Here is a 16,779-nt window from a genome sequence, read left to right as displayed (position 1 = left end):
CATGGGAAGTGAAATGGGGGTGGAGCAGACTGTCATGCTGGTGCTGCTGCTTGTTGTCATGGTGGTCGTGGGAGGTGTTATGGCTGGTGCTCTTGGAGGGAATGCAGTCTCAGGCACAGGCAGTGACACTGGCACTGCTCCTCTCTCCTTGCTGTTTGTGGAAGCCTCATCCCTGCTAGTTGTAGGAAAGAGACTGCATCTCAGTTTGGGGGGGGGCGAGAACGTACACCTCTTCCTCTATCCCCTCTTCCAGCCCTCCCTGAAGTCTTGCCAGCTGCCTTTCCACCATGCTACATGGTGTGTTTCATAGTGTCTCACTTTATACAAATATATAATGCATCTGCATTCCTATATAAATTCTGCAAGGGATGTAGTCTATGCTGCAAGGGATAAATGTAGAGAAATAAGATATAAATGCATCTCCCTCCCTATATAAATTAAATTCCATAGTGTAATATCCAATATCATTATAAAATTGAAAAGAATAAATCAATTAATATAATAACAAAATAAAAGGATCTAGAAGAAAGCAACAGGTATTGTGGAATGCCACTTGCTATGCTAGGCTAGCAAGTAGGAAATCATTCAAATAAATGCTAGTAGTAGCCTTAATTGTCTAACACTCTTGAGCTGCTGGAAGACATAGCTCAGGAACTGTCAGACCCCAAGGCAGAAAGCAGTCCAGTTCAAACAATGTTGCCTTTTATGCTGTTTTTCCATCCCTCCCCCAGAGCACTGGAATTGGCAGGGATCTCAAGGAAAGATCACAGTCACTGGCCAGCTACACAGTCAATATGAGACCAGTTCATCCTCCCTCCCCCTCCCTCTCCTTACTTTCTGTTTTCCTGCAGGCAAGCCCAGCTTGAGCGTCACAACTTGAAACATTTTGAAACTTTCAAAATGTTTTGACTGCCCTTGTTTCATTTTGAGTCTGTTTCAAAGCCCTTCATTTGATTTTGATTGAGTTGCCCCAGTGTTTCCAGTGCCTGTGGAGGCTTCTCGCCACCACAGCTTCTAAGCACAGTAATCATAGTTTCATAGTTAGTAGGGTTGGAAGGGGCCTGAGCAGATCAAGTCCAATCCCCTGCCATGGCAGGAAAGAGTACTGGGGTCAAATGACCCCAGCAAGGCGACTGTCTAGCCCTGTCTTAAAGACCCCCAGGGTAGGAGCCAGCACTACTTCTCTTGGAAGTTGTTTCCAGTTCCTAGCTGTCCGACAGTAAAGTAGCGCCTCCTGATGTCTAACCTGAATTTACCCTCTGCCAGCTTGTGACCATTATTTCTAGTCACTCCTGGTAGTGCTTGGGGGGAACAGGGACTCTCCCCAATGCCTGCTGGTCCCCTCTGACTAGTTTGTAACAGGCCAGTTGATCTCTCCTCAGCCTTCTCTTGTGGAGGCTGAACAGGTTCAGGTCCCATAGCCTCTCCTCGTAGGGCCTGCCCTGCTGCCCCCTGATCATGAGAGTGGCCCTCCTCTGGACCCACTCCATGTTGTCCACATCCCTCTTGAAGTGCAGTGCCCAGAACTGGATGTAGTTCTCCAGCTGCAGCCTGACCAGTGCCACATAGAGGGGGAGTATCACCTCCTTGGACCTGCTTGAGATGCATCTGTGAAGGTTGGCCTTCCTGACTGCATCCACACACCAACAACCCATGTTCATCTTGGTGTTAGAAATATTATTAAAAATGTATAATGAATAGAGTGCTGTTAGAACTGCACAGTTTGTATCTCATACCTGATAAGCAGAAACACCACCAAGGACATCTCGCTAATTTACTATCTCTTTGTAACACTAAATCACACATACCTTCAAACTCCTCTGCCTCTACTCTTGTAAACTACAAAGGCTGTGATTTAATTGGCTGTGTCCTTGGGAAAGAGAGGGGTTTGAACTTTTGGTAACCTGGAGAGCTTTCTAAGCATGCGTAATTAGCTAATGCATATATGCCTATCCGCCCCGCATACTTAAGTAGTTAATTATAACGCACATGCGATGGATGACGTGACGTCATTTCATGTATGTTTGTATGAACCGGAAATGAGTTGTAAGAGTTCCTGCTTCTGCACACGTGCCCAGGAGGGAAGGGATAAAACCCAGCTGAGAGTTTTCCTCAGGGGCAGAGTGGTCTTTTGTCTTCACTCTGACCCTATTTGCAAATATATCCTTTGTGTTACTAACAATGTGTGCCTGAGGAATTATTATTCGTGAGCATCCAAAGAAACGAACCGCGATTTTTATATCATTGGCATCAACGATGACTCCAAGATCCTTTTTTGCCTCTGCACTGACAAGAAGGGAGTTCCCCAGCGTGTAGGTATGGTGCTGGTTATTCCTCCCCAGGTGCATCACCTTGCACTTGTCAGTGTTGAATCCCATCTTATTCTTGTCCACCCACTCCTATAACCTGTCTAGGTCCGATTGCAGCCTATTCCTCCCTTCTAGTGTGCTCACACCCCACACATCTTAGTGTCATCAGCAGATTTGAAAAGGGTGCTTTTTACCCCCTTGTCCAAGTCACTGATGTTGAACAGCGTGTGCCTGAGGACCGAGCCCTGCAGAACCCCACTGCTCACATCCCTCCAGGTCGAAAATGACCCAACCACTACCACTCTCTGGGTGTGGCTGTCCAGCCAGTTGGTGACCTTTTTGACTGTCAATCAAAGCACTCTTTCACTGTTTTGTGCTTGAAATGAATCAAAACAGTGTCAAAATGAAACAGCCGGTGAAATTTCACACAGCCCTAACAAGCAGAGCTATGTTTATTGCTAAGTTTGGGATTCACTGATTGAACCAAACAAAAACGTTATTTTAAAATCTTTGCACATTTATTGAAAAATAAAAAAATCTTAGTTCTTAATGAAATTTAAGCAAGGAAAAGTATTTTGATTCCTGACAACCAAAGTGTTTCATTTAACCAATAGACGTTATTTACATTTTTGCCCTTGTTAAAATATAGCATTTTTCACATCACTTCAAAATGTCAACAAGTTTGACTTTATGATTTTTTAATTATTTTGGCTGAAACTTCCTTTAATTTGTGCCTAACTCAGGAAATCATTTTGATTACCATGAATGTGGTATTTTTAGTTAATTTTTTCCAGTCAAACATTTATTTATTTAAAAACCCCAAAAAGTAATTTTAGGGTAGCCAAAACTGTTTGTGAATCCTACTCAAATTCATCAAATGGATTTGGTGTGAAAAAATATATTACAAAAACATTTGGAATAAGTTGAAAACAAAAAATTCAAAATGCTTAATTTTTGGTACTCATAACTGTACCTCATTTTGTAGATTTCATTTATCTAGAAGTGTTATTTTTGCAGAAATGAAACTTATGTAGAAAGTCTGCCTAGCAATTATTAGGTAAAAGAGACTATCCTATCCCTGTATGCTCAGCTTATATCATAGTTAGTGTCACAGAGGCAAGTCCAACCAACATCTATAAAGAAGCAAAGAAACAGAAAACAGCAGAGACGACGACCGGAAAACTCTATAGGCCTGATCACCCTATAGACCCGTTCTCAGCCTCTCCGTCTGGACGTACCCCAGCGAAGACAAAGGCCTCGAAAATCCGACAACTGACAACGATTCACCGTGTTACAGTTTTGTACTGTATATCCCATTCATGAGCTGTTGACCAGTTCTGGGACTTAAAGAGCCGGCAGCCGCACCTAGCTTTGGACTAGTTCCACTGTTGGAACGCAAGGGCTGGCTCTGGAACCTCGTGAACTAACAGACATCCTATAGAATAAGAAAACTAACAACTTACCCTAAGTCGTCTACTTGTGCCAACTCGGCAAACCTCGAGGGCGGCTATAAAGCTACCTCCAACCCCGCCCCACAAGCCACACACTCGCACAGCTCCTCAAAGCCCACGGCTCCCCTAAGCAGTGCTGGAACCGCTAGCCAGGCATTCCGCCACAATAACAAAAAACAAAGATGACAACAACTAGATTTTCAAACCAAGAGCACAAAATAGTGACATGCTAAATTCCACTCCTACCTCTATGTGAAGGGGTACAAATTCTCATCTCCTGTTTCCCAGAAGAATTTCCTAGAAACAGATCATCAAATATTTTGAGAATCTTGCAATTTCTCTCTTGTTGAAGCTGCTCCATTTTGTATAGTTCACTTTTCACTGAGCCCATGAAAGACTGTATAACTGAGTAATTAACACAGTCTAAGAGATGAGAGACCTGGATTCAAATACACTCCTCCCTATATTCAAGGCACAAAACAGAATTAAGGGGATAGGCTTCTGTCACACCATGAGTTGGCACTATGGGTATGGCTCTGCCCCCAAGGTCGAGGTTCCCTTAACTGTCCTGTCATGTCTTGATGGTGTATATAAGAAGGAGGGGATTCAGTGGTGTCTTTTTTTTCCCCTTTTGTGCCAGGGCAGGGTACTCAAGGGTGCATTGCAGTGTTCTTCAGGGCTCCAGCTTCCCTACATCCCGTCCACATGCCAACTGTTTGGGTACGCAGGTCTGCAGCCTAATGTGATGCCTACCCCTTGACCATGGGGTCCAGTGTTGAAGGCTATGTTCCCATTTGTTGTCCGGATGAAGATTTGCTCTGGTAGCCTCAACCCCCTATCTTCAGGGTCTGAGCCTTGGATGACAGGTGTCCTGTCTGAGAGGAGTCCCTGCCTGGTTTTCTTTAATGAGAAGGGGCTGGAAACATTCCATCCCCAGCTTGCTGCCAGCCACTGCTCCCATTCAACCACCGCAGGGCCATGGTTGTGTAGTCTCTGCTCCTGGCACTCTCCTCTGACCAGTGCTCTCCCACCAGGCTTCTCCCCCCATGCCAGCTTCTGGTGGGGTTTTTAAACTTCCTGCAGTAGCAGCATCAGCTGCTGCAAATCAGCTGTCCACTGCCCCACCTGGGAAGCAGCTACTTGAATAGCCAGCAGAACACCAGCTCGTACAGCTCCTGCTTCACCTCTACCTGTCCAGGCAGTTCCTGGGATGCAGGGGGCTCTCTTTTCCCCTTCAGAAACCCCAATATTCCCAGTGCTTGTGGGGGCTTCTCACCACCACAGCTAAGCACAGTAATCAAGGCACTCTTTAAGTTAAGTTATCAACCAGGATCTGGGTTTTTCATTTGCTGCAGAAAAAGCTCAGATTGTCTCCTTTAATGGGGGAAAAAAATGCAGAGAACTGCTGTTCTCTTTCCAGGCTGGCACAGTTCCAACGTGTGAGGTTCTGTTTGGGGCTGGGGGAAATGGGGGCACCATTTGTATGTGCACATGCACATAGCAGCTGGGCAGCAGCTTCTGCAGCCAGGGCTGATCTAAGGGTAACTGGTGCCCTAGGTGAACTGCGTACCTTAGCAGCCCCACCACTTCCAATATAGAAGAAAATAAGAAGTCTAGAATGAACATGTACTTATTTGATATTCAAAATGAACAATAAAAACAAAAAAAAAAAGTCGTTGATTTCACACTTATCATTAATCCTAATACAATTATATGGCAAAAACTCTAACAGAATTTATTATAATACATGGAGAATTAATAGGAAATCCTCATGAACACTTGTGTAAAAAATATATAACTTTGCTTTTTGTGCTTTCACTTTTGCAAATTCAGAAATGTGTTTTTTTAAGACAAAGTTTTCCCAGCTATTTCATGTTCTATTAACACAGTGGCCAGTCCAACAAGTCTCTCTTGCAGCACAGAAGAACAAAGATATGACTTTATCAATTTTAACTTTGAGAAAAGTTACATACCTGTTAGCAACAGAAACCGGGAGTGTCAAGAGAATGTGGAGAGCAATGAAGAAGTTGGGAAAACGCTGTCAGTTTATGTTCAGAAATAAACTTCAGCATACCTTGAGGTGTAAGACATTTTGGAAGCTGTTGTGAAATAGCCTGCAGTTCACTGCACAGATCTGCAGCAACAGTGTCTTTAGAAAGTCCATGCTGTAATGTCAACTCTAGCTCCAAGCAATGTTCCATTATCTGTTTTCATGTTTTATTTTGCAAATGGTGGACATCACAGGGGAAACCAAAGACTGAATCAAGCTGCTGTATCTGTTCAGACTGCTCTTTAACTGTACTACAGTATTGATGTAAAAAATCACAGTTCGTTTCTTTGGAGGCTCAATGAATAATGATCCTTTAGGCACACATTGTCAGTGAAACAAAAGGTATATATTTGCAAATAGGGTCAGAGAGAGAAGACAAAAGATCAAACACTCTGCTGCCCGTGGGGGATGCTCATCAGCAGGCTTTTATCCCCTCTCTCCTGAACACATGTAGAGAAGCAGGAACTCTTACAACTCATTTCCAGTTCATACAAACATGCATGTGAATACATCACATCATACATCGCATGTGTATTATAATTAACTACTTAAGTATGCGGGGCGGATAGGCTTAATATGTATTAGCTCATTGCGCGTGCTTAGAAAGAACCTTGGTTTACAAAAGTTCAAACCTCTCCTGCCTTCAAGGGCAGAACCAAAAAAATGGCAATTTACTCTTATCTGCATGAGAACGCTAAGGAGTATAAGCTTTACTGTAACAAAGAGATAGTAAATTTGCAAAACAAAGAGAGAGAGAGAGAGAGTGATACCTTAGTACAAAGAGCCCTTAGTACCCTTCCCTCCAACCCCCTCCTTCTTACACCAGGGAGACAAGAAGAGCTGGCAGCCGTGCTTATTCAGAGGACAACACTATTGATGGGAGCTAACAGCTATTGATAATGCATTTTTAATAATATTTCTAACAGTATCAAGGACTGCAAAATAGAAATTTATTCTGAATTTTTGTTTTGGGCCCTGAACTGACTCATCTTTTGCTTCATATGTAAACTGCTGCTTCCTTCTCTGAATGTGTACTGGTTCTGGTTCAAAGTTTGTTGGCATGTCTAACTCCAGAAAGCTCATGAGCATCTACCAGTGTCTTTTTAAACCCTTTAACACTCTTGCATTCCTCCAGGAACTTCTTGGTTTGATTCAGTTGTTGGACAACAAGATGTATGTTGTGAGTGACTGGTACCTCCTGAATCTGGGGGGGCACCTGCAGAAGCTGTTGACAGCAGCAGCCCTGTGAGGGGGACACCAGCCCTACTGACAGCAGTGCCAGTTGTTGGGTAGGGGGCGCTGGTGCTGTGGGGGAGGTGGGGGGAATGTGCACCCCCTACCAATCACCCATGATGTATGTTAAAATCCTTTGACTGAAGTTACTTACTAGTAAGGTTGACACATGCTAAGTGTAAGTGGCATCATCAGAAGTTTCAATTAGTGCATCATAGATATTGCCAAGGTCATAGCAAAGAGGCTTCAAGGCATCAACTGGACTTTCCCCATCTCATTTCACTCAATGGTTTCAGTTAGAAAATGAACATGGTTACTAAGAATTTCCCAATGACTTGTTGAACCTGAGAACACCACATAAATGCATTACACTAGGTCAAAGACTGGATCAAACAAAGACAGGTATACAATAAATTTTTTGAAGTTATCATTACTAGCACTGTATAAAACTTTTAATTTGTCCTGCAGAATGCCAGGTATTGCCCACCAAGAACTCACTAAAGCAATCAGTCGCTCCAATGTTTGCTGCCCATATTCTTCTTCTCACTTAATCCCATGTAAATTTTCTTCATCAATAATTTTCTGTTTCAGCAATCCAACTCCAACCATTTCTAGACATTATAAAACTGAGAATTAAACATGACCACTCAGGTGTACCTACGATAATAACTACATTTGTAAATCACTTCTACATGATATAGATTAAATTAAATCTACAAAACTGAACCAAGAATTTCCTACTTTGAAGCCTGTTTCCTGAATTATAGGCACAATACATACCTGTACCTGGAGTTGGTGTATATTGGTAGTCTTGATAAAATCTTAACCGCAACTGACAAAATCCAGAGTGCTTTAGATTTAAAAAAGGATGGTTGGAAGGGGAAAGGAAGGTGTAAGAAATCAGTGTCACCAGCTGTAAGGTGATATAGGAGATGGGGGTTCATCTTTTAGGACAACTTTGCCAGCGGATTCTCTCTTCATAAATACAGTGGCAGGAAGAGATCTTGGAATCATCGACTCTAAGATGAACATGGGCCACCAATGCAAGAATGCAGTCAGTAAGGCTAACTGCACCTTGCCATGTATCCACAGATGCATCGTGAGTAGGTCCAAGGAGGTGATCCTCCCCTTCTAGGCAACGCTGGTCAGGCCACAGTTGGAGTACTACATCCAGTTCTGGGCACCACACTTCAGGAGATATTATGCCAGCATTGAGAGGGTCCAGAGGAGGGCCACTTGCATGGTCAGGGGGCAGCAGGGCAGGCCCTATGAGAAGAGGCTATGGGACCTGGACCTTTTCAGCCTTCACAAGAGAAGGCCGAGAGGCGATCTAGTGGCCATCTATAAAATTACCAGAGGGGAATGGGCAAGACCCTGTTCCCCTGAGTGCCTCCCAGAAGAACAAGGAATAACAGCCACAAGTTGATTGAAAGTAGGTACAGGCTAGATGTCAGGAGCCACTACTTCAGTCAGGGTGGCCAGGACACAGAACCAGCTTCCAAGGGAAGTGGTGCTCACTCCTACCTTAGGAGTCTTTAAAATGAGGCTTAATAGCTACCTAGCTGTGATCATGAGAGCTTGAACTTACTAGGGGTCATATAAGCCCAGTATTCATTCCTGCCCAGGGCAGGGGGTCAGACTTCATAATCTGCTCAGGTCCCCTCTGATCTTACATCTATGAATCTATGAAAATCCACTTGAGAGAGTTGAAAAGGTAGGAGTCACAAAGAGAGCACAAGAGAGCTGTGCGGTACACTGTCCAATCCCTTGATGTAGCTATGTGGAGGTTGTGGCAGGAAGCCACCTTTGTTTCTCCCCAAAATCTCTGTGCTGTGACAATTTAATTAGGATGGGCCCAGCAGAGGAGACACACATTTACCCCATCTCTTTAGGTAACCTGAGCTGGCTACATTCTTGAGGGGGGGCGGGGGGACCTGCTCCCTCTGCCTACATTACTGGTATCACCTACCTGAGTGAGGGGCTTCTGGTGGGCTAGAGTCTGCCCGGCAACTAGTGATGTATTTCAAATTGGTTGGCCAACAGGTGCTGGCCTCCATTGTGACCTCATTCACCTGGTCCAGGGGCTATACAAAAAGTTAAGACTGCCCAGGAGGAGGGGGCAGCAGCCACGCGGGGGACTCAGAGTTAGAGAGGAGCTTTACCATCTGAAACTGGCTCTCTCCCCCATAACTCATGAGCTAGGAACGGCCTGCCTCCAGAGGAAATCTCCAACAGCCTCTGGATGATGCTTATGAGTAAGCTACTCGAGATCTGGTTAGATATATAGCTGGCAGTAACTCAGATGCATGATCAAAAGGCTACCTCAGCCAGACTGTTTTGCTCTATGGGATTTCTATGATATTGCTCAATCTTGTACCCTATTTTCACCCTACCCCTGTAATCAATAAAGTTCTCCTTTGTGAACTGTGTAAGAGACATATTGAGGGGTAGGTCTAAATTATGCCTAAAAGGCCCCTTAGGTCTGAGGACTAAGGGAGACTTTCCTTTTTGCCCCTTAACTTGGAGAAGCGACCCAAGTGCCTGTACTGGGTCAAGTACCTGTAGGACTATTAGGCCTGTATTTCCCCAAGGACACAGGGCCAAGACAGTCCCTTCTCAGGGTGGTGGCAGCTTACGTTACCCCCAGGCTAGTGAGTATGCTCCAGGAAGGGGGTCAGCCAGATGCAAGGAGCCCCTAGGAAGGCACTTGGAGAAGGCACTTGGAGACTGGAAGGTGGTTAGGCGCAGGGAGGTGGGTGGCTCAGTGCAGGAGCACCCCCTACTGGCCTGCCACAGAGGTAACCAAAAGTTGTAGCCATGATGGGGGTTGATTTTAGTGATCTTTCCTCCGAGATCTTTTCAGAGGTCTTTCTCCCCTTACTGAACCAAAGGTCTTAGAACAAGGTCAAGCCATAGCTGGCTAGGGCTGTTATTTAGAATGATGTACCTGTTGCTTTGTTCTCCATATAAATTTTGGTGCCCTTGGCAACTGCCTAGTTCACCTAATGGTTGGATCAACTCTCCCTGCAGCTCCCTCCTGGAAAGACTGTGGGAGTGGCAAGGAGGGGGCACAGCTGACACACACTAGGGGGAGGGCAGGAACAGGGGAGCACAGGAGATGCTGTGGAGGAGAATTTGGCCCCTGAGATTTCTGTGCCCACAGCAGGGTACAGGGCTTCAGCCAGGCCTGATCAGCTCCAAACAGGAGCCACAACCATGGCACAACAGGTTGGACCTAGCCATGGTAGCATAGTGCTCCCTCCCAAGCCAGATCCCACCCACTGGCCGCATAAGTGGCTCCTGCCCAGAGCTGGTCTGGCCAGATGCCACCCCACATCCTACTGTGATCACAGAAATCCAGGGGTGGCAGGGAAGGAAGGGTACATGCCCCACACCCCTGAACACATTATCCGTGACCCACCCTGTGCTTATACCCCCTGTTTCTCACACACCAGCATGTGGGGAAATGGAAAAAAAAATCAGCGCCAAAATATATCTATTTAGAATTTATTTTATTATAATGATTGAGGTACTGGTAGGCTTCCAGATTGCTTTAAAATGGTAAATACATAAATAAAACACTGTGTTCAACTGATACCTACATATATGGAAGTGCCAGGAGCATGGGGAACAAACAGGAGGAACTGGAACTCCTGGCTGATGAGGATTTTGATTTGATTGGGGTTAACGGAGACTTGGGATGACACACATGACTACATAGTGAATATTGAGGGCTATAGGCTGTACAGGAAGGATTGGGAAGTAGGGCAGAGCTGTGCCCCTGTATGTGAAAGAGCAGTACTGCTCCCTTCAGGTCATGTTTGATTATAGGGTCCCTTGAGACCCTCTGGGTCAGGATACAAGGGGGACCAGGACAATGAGACCTGATGGTGGGAGTCTACTACAGGCCTCCCTCCCAAGAAGGAGAGAGCAATTAGGCATTCTCCAGAGAACTGACTGAGGCAGCTAGCACTAGAGACACGATTGTCATGGGTGACTTCAACTACCCTGACATCTCCAGCAAGTCAGCCAATTTCTTGGCAACAATAGATGACCTGTTTCTGTCATGTCTATTAGGGGTAGACCTAGCCTACTAGAGGTAAGGTTACTCTGGATTTAGTGCTGGCCAAAGGAGAGGACATCATAGGTGACCTAAGGATTGGTGGTACTTTGGGAGACAGTGATCACAACTTGGTTAGGTTCACCATCCACCATAAGACTAGAAAATGAGTTAGCAGAACAGAAATCCCAAATTTCAAGAAGGCAGATTTCAGCAAATTGAAGAAACTAGTGGAAAGGCCCTCTGCAACCAGCAACTGGATAACTTGGGAGTTTAGGAACAGTGGTGCTTCCTTAAGGAGGCAATTCTTGAAGCTCAGAAACAGGCCATCCCCATCCAGACAAGATGTGGGAAAGGAGCCTGGAGACCCACTTGGCTTAAAAGGGATGTTAGTGAGCTGCTGAAAAAGAAAAAAAAAAGAAATATATAAGCACTGGAAGAAAGTCTTGGCAATCAAAGAGGAATGCACCTGTATTGCCAGGGCTTGCAGATACAAGACATGGAAGGCTAAGGCAGGCATGGAGATCAAGCTGGCAATCAGAATAGAAGACAGCAAGAAGTCCTTCTACACAGATACATAGGGATCAAAAAGAGAGTCAGGCTCTACTGTAGGCCTCCTACTGAATACTCAGGGGCAGCCCACAGTTGATGCCCGCGAAAAGGCAGAACTTCTAAATACATGCTGTGTCAGTATTCCTGAAATCAAGCAGGGGCTGTTCACCTGGTGACAGGCCCGAGGAACATTGGGGAAGAGAATAGGCTACATCAAAATTAGTCCTGGACTGATTTTTAAGTCTGCTGGGGCTGATGACCTGTACTCAAGAGTCTTGAAAGAATTGGCTGAATAGCCCAAGCTATTTGCAGAGTCATGGAACTTGGGAGTGGTTGTGGATGACTGGAAGAGGGCCAATGTGGTGCTCATCTTCAAAGAAGGGAAGAGGGATGACCCTGCAAACTACAGACCCATCAGTTTGGCCTCAATCCTATGCAAAAATCTTTGGGGGGGGGGGGTGCATTAAGGAGGCCATTAAATCACAAGCTGGTAACTGATGGGGTGTTAAAGTAACCAGCATGGCTTTGTGGACGGTAGATCATGCCTGACAATCTGTATGTCCTTCTATGACCAGGTAACTAGCCATCGGGATGAGGGACGTGATTTACTTGGACTTCAGGACAGTCTTTGATTCCATTCCCCATGGAATACTCTCAAAACTGGAGGTTTCCAGGCTGGACCTGTCTACCGTGAAGTGGTTGGACAATTGGCTCAAAGGCCACTCCCAGAGGGTGGCAATTGATGGGATGGCCTCATTCTGGAGGGCTGGCTCCAGTGGTGTCTCCCAGGCTCTTCAATATATTCATTAATGATTTGGATGAGGGAGGTGGAGAGCTCAGTGATTAAGGTTGCAGATGATACCAGCTGTGGGAAAACATGCACATTGGAGGATAGGGCCAGGATTCAGGAAGACCTTGACAGACTGGAATCTTGGGAGAAATGAAATTGGATGAAGTTTAATAGGGATAAATCCAAGGTCCTTCACTTGTGTAGTTGCGCGAGGGTTCTTCCTACTCAATGGGTGGTGGTCCACTGGCTGGCACTGCATCTGGAGAAGACCTGGGGGTCACAATTGACTAAAAAAATTGAATACAAGCCAGCAGTGCAATGTGGTTGCCAGAAGGGCAAATAGAACTGGCATACATCAGCCAATGCATGGCCAATAAATTCAGGGAGGTGCTCCTCCTTCTCTACTCAACACTGGTAAAGCCTCAGCTGGAGTACCATGTCCAGTTCTGGGCACCACACTTCAAGAAGGACACGGATAAGCTTGAGAGGGCACAAAGAAGGGCCACCCATATAGTCAAGGGAAATGGAGGATAGGCTCTATGAGGAGAGACTCTGGGAACTGGGCCTGCTCAGTCTAACAGGTGACTTAATAGCTGCCTACAAGTACAGAGGTAAGCACCAGAATCTAGGGGAGCAACTCTTAAGGAAGGCACCCCAAGAGAGGATAAGGACCAATGGGTATAACACAGTAGAGGGTAAATTCAGGCTAGATACAAGAGGAAAAAATAAATAAAAAAAATTCTCTTGGTAAGAGTCACCAGAATCTGGAACACACTCCCAGCAGAGGTGGTGTAATCACCCTCTTTGGAGGTGTTCAATATGAGGCTGGATAGGCACCTTGCTGAGCTTATCTGAGCCCAATAACTGCCTGCCCATGGCTGTCCCAGACTTGGTGATCTTACAGGTTCCTTCTGCTTCTTTGATTCTGTGATATAGGGGCATTTCATTCTAAATCACGGAAAAATGTGGATTTTTTTTTTTTTTTTTTTTTAAAAACAATCAGAGAATTTGGGATTTTTAAACAGATCACCCTTATCACCACGATCACCTCCTCCTTTTACAAAAAGTTAAAAAGCTAAATATTCTATTCCCGATTCCCCCAACTCGGCCAAGACAAAAAAAAAAGTCAAAATATAGTTGTGTGTCAATTGACACCATTTTTAATTTCTGGCTTAGCTGCCAAATAGGGAAAAAAAAAAAAAAATATGGGTGTGCCCAGCCCTACTCATGAATGCTTTTATGTTTCCTTTGACACTGAAGCTCATATTTTTTATAGCGGTCTCTTGCAATAAAGCAGCTTTCCCATAACAAAACAGTAAATTAGTGCTCAGGTATTAAATGTTGTTAAGATCAATTCTTGTAAGCATTCAATCGAATAAAAAGCCACTCTATTTAGAGAGAAAAGTATAAGCAAGAATGCAGACAAAGTAAAATTAATTTTTAAAGTTAAATTGAATACTCAGTCCAGGGTTCTGCAGTGCTCAGCCACTTACACTTAAGGATGTCTGATAAGATCAAATAAAGTGATGGAAAACTATAATAATTAACAAGGCAATTTTGTTCTGTAAAAAGGTACGACGGATATTAGCTGTAGGAAAAAAAGTCCTCCCATACATCGCTCTGGGATTTAACAGATTTAACTAAGCCCTGGCCTCTGTTTCCCAAAGATCACAGGCACAAGTATAATTTTCAAAGTCACCAAGATAAATTTTACTAACAAACTGGATTCCAGGACCACATTTACTAGGTAAGACTAATTTTATCTAAAGGATGATCTAAAAGACTATTTTGTAGTCTATGCTTCAGAAATTAAACCTAACATCCTGGTATTCATTTGTATGCATAAATAGGCATAAACTGAGTTTGAGAACTACCAGACATGAACTCCAAACAATATTGTACTTTCCCCAACTTGTGGCAGCAGTTTCAGAAGCCAAGTTTAGGCAAATTAATGTTTTGGCTTTGTAAACTAACAATGGTTTGTGTTCTTTAAATACCAGATGCAACCATAGCTTTGAAAAAAGGTCACCACATGGAAAGCAATGACTAGTAGATTTTTAGTAAGTAATTTAATCAACTGTCATAGTTGTAACATGTTACTTTTTGCTAACTTCACAGCATTTACAGGTACCTATACATGCAACAGACCTCTGCTCTGTGTGGTAATTATCATGCATTGAAACAGACTCCATTAATCAAGTCTACTGTGAGTCTGCTGGACTGGGCTAACAAGCTTCAGTTAAAGAGCCCTCACTGTCATTTTGAAGCTGAATACATATAACAATACAGGTACTTTAATAAGAGCAATTCTCAGAGCACTGAAGCAAGTATATCAATTAGTTTTCAAAAAGCTTGCTCTACCTCAAGGGTCTTCCAGGTGAAGAAGTGTAATATTGAGGAATTACATTTTTTTTTTCCTTTGACTGTGACGATGTGCTATGTATAGCCAGAATCCACATTTCCTTGCTCCCCTCCCAAACAAGAAGTGCATGCATGTGCACTCTTCTCTGTGTCTAGTCACAAGAGTAAAGCAAAAACATTTACAAGAGGCTGGATCAAACCATGATTAATGTGCCCTGCTTCTGAAACAACCCTTGTAATTTTCATGTTGGTTTCAGAATTACATCTTGTCCAATTAATAAAGCATTCTCTCTGTCCAAAATCTAATTTAATACTATTAGTTTGTAAAAAGTGTTGCATAGAAAGCATTCTGTGCCCGCCGGGCTTTATTCACTCCCTTTTGATGTCATCCTGCCCCAGGACCCTTGAGGGTAGTGCAGGTGTTCTTACTCCACCTCGCCACCCCCATCTTGCTGTACAGTCAGTGGGGAAGGTCATCTAGCGTGTCCCTAGTAGCCCGGGTGGGTGTACACAAGGCTCCAACCAGCCCTGCACCCTGGGGGGTCACACCACCTTCAGAAGCAGATCCCAAGGAGGAGACACGTGGCTCCTCTTACCCCTCCACAGCCTTTCCCTATACCTAAAAGGTCAAGCCTCTACACTCACAGGTTTGGCTCCAGACCCTCAGTCCCTAGGACCTTCGTCCCTAATAGACACCAGCACCTGTGGTTCCGGCGGCAACCCTGCCTCGATCCGGTTCCTCCCTCGGGACCCTTGCCAACCTGCCGTGCCCAGTGTGCACCTGGTTCCTGTGGGTCTTCCACGACGCCTCTTCTACCCCATCGTTTTGTCTGGATGCCGTCCGTCCGCTGCCGACTCCTGGCAACTATTGACAGTTTCCCCGCTCCTGCTCTCCGTGCTCCGGCGGTGACTGCTGCCACCTGGCTTGTTCCTCTGGCGGTGTCAACTGCAACCCGGCTTGCTTCCCCTGGGTAAGGGCTCGTTCCAGGTCCTGCCCCTGCTACAATCCCTACAGCAACTCCTCCCTCGAGTCATCCACCGCTCCCTCTGCCGCCGCCGCCGCTTTTGTCCTCGCCGGCCGGCGTCTGGTGCTGACGTCACCGGCCGGCCGCAGCTGTATAAAAAGCCGGCTCACGAGCCGCACAGGTTTTGCCGGCGTGTCGTCCCCTACTGCAAGTAAGTGTCTTATTTCACCTCGGTCTCTGCGACACATTCATAAGAAAAATGTATTTGCTAATGTTTTCTTAAAACTTTTCATGCTATTTAATTTGTTTGTACCTGCTGACCAAGTTTTAGTCATACAAGTCCAGAAGGGAAAGCATGCCATTAACAACATTCTACCCACGTTGCTTTTGCTCAATAGTTTGCTCTGAGTTTCCAAAAAGGGGGTAGGGAAAGAAACTAATGCAAAGCTTTTGGCAGTCCGATCTCTATTCAATAAGAACCAGCTGTTCACAGCATTGAGTCACTAAAAAGAATTTGTGCAGAACCTTGCATTGGTAAACCTCATTTCATAAGGACTCACTGCAGCACTGTTTTGGCAAAGGAACCATGTACCCTTTTGTTGAAAATTACAAGATAACTGAGAAAGTGTGAAACCACTGAGATCACTTGCAAGTGAATCGTTTTCTATTGCCACCCAGTTCCAAACCATTCTCTGAACTCTATTCACTACATTCTAGGAAGTCAGCTAGAAGAGACTTAAAGGCTGGAAAACCCCAATACAATTAAGGAACAACATCAGCTGCTAATGCACATCAAGTGCTGTGTTTCATAAGCAATGTTATTGCCATGGTGGAGCAAAGTTGATTTCTCATTACAATTATTCAACTTAGCAGTTACAGCTTCTAATTATCATCAGTCAGTCAGGGGCTGTGGAGAGGGAATGATTTGGTTCTCTCTGAAAAGTATCCAAGTAATTTTGATTTTAGGCCTCAATTTTCTGTGTTTCAGAGATTTAGGGTGAAACCAGA

General features: G+C 44.7%; 1 long non-coding RNA gene across 2 annotated transcripts in view; it reads right to left on the bottom strand.

Moving 5' to 3' along the window:
- LOC149864418 (uncharacterized) overlaps nucleotides 1-16,030 on the bottom strand; it is a 134,677-nt gene extending 118,647 nt beyond the window's left edge. Inside the window, exon 1 of one of the 2 annotated variants that reach the window (XR_016442713.1) lies at nucleotides 15,588-16,030. This is a non-coding gene — a long non-coding RNA (uncharacterized LOC149864418). The remainder of the gene's footprint in view (nucleotides 1-15,587) is intronic. The other variant, XR_016442714.1, reaches the window with a different exon arrangement.
- Between the last annotated feature and the right edge of the window lie 749 nt (nucleotides 16,031-16,779).

This window comes from Crocodylus siamensis, chromosome 5 (assembly GCF_052110815.1).
Source record: "Crocodylus siamensis isolate JL-2025a chromosome 5, ASM5211081v1, whole genome shotgun sequence".
NCBI classification, from domain to species: domain Eukaryota; kingdom Metazoa; phylum Chordata; order Crocodylia; family Crocodylidae; genus Crocodylus; species Crocodylus siamensis.
This window is presented reverse-complemented; position numbering and strand designations above follow the sequence as displayed.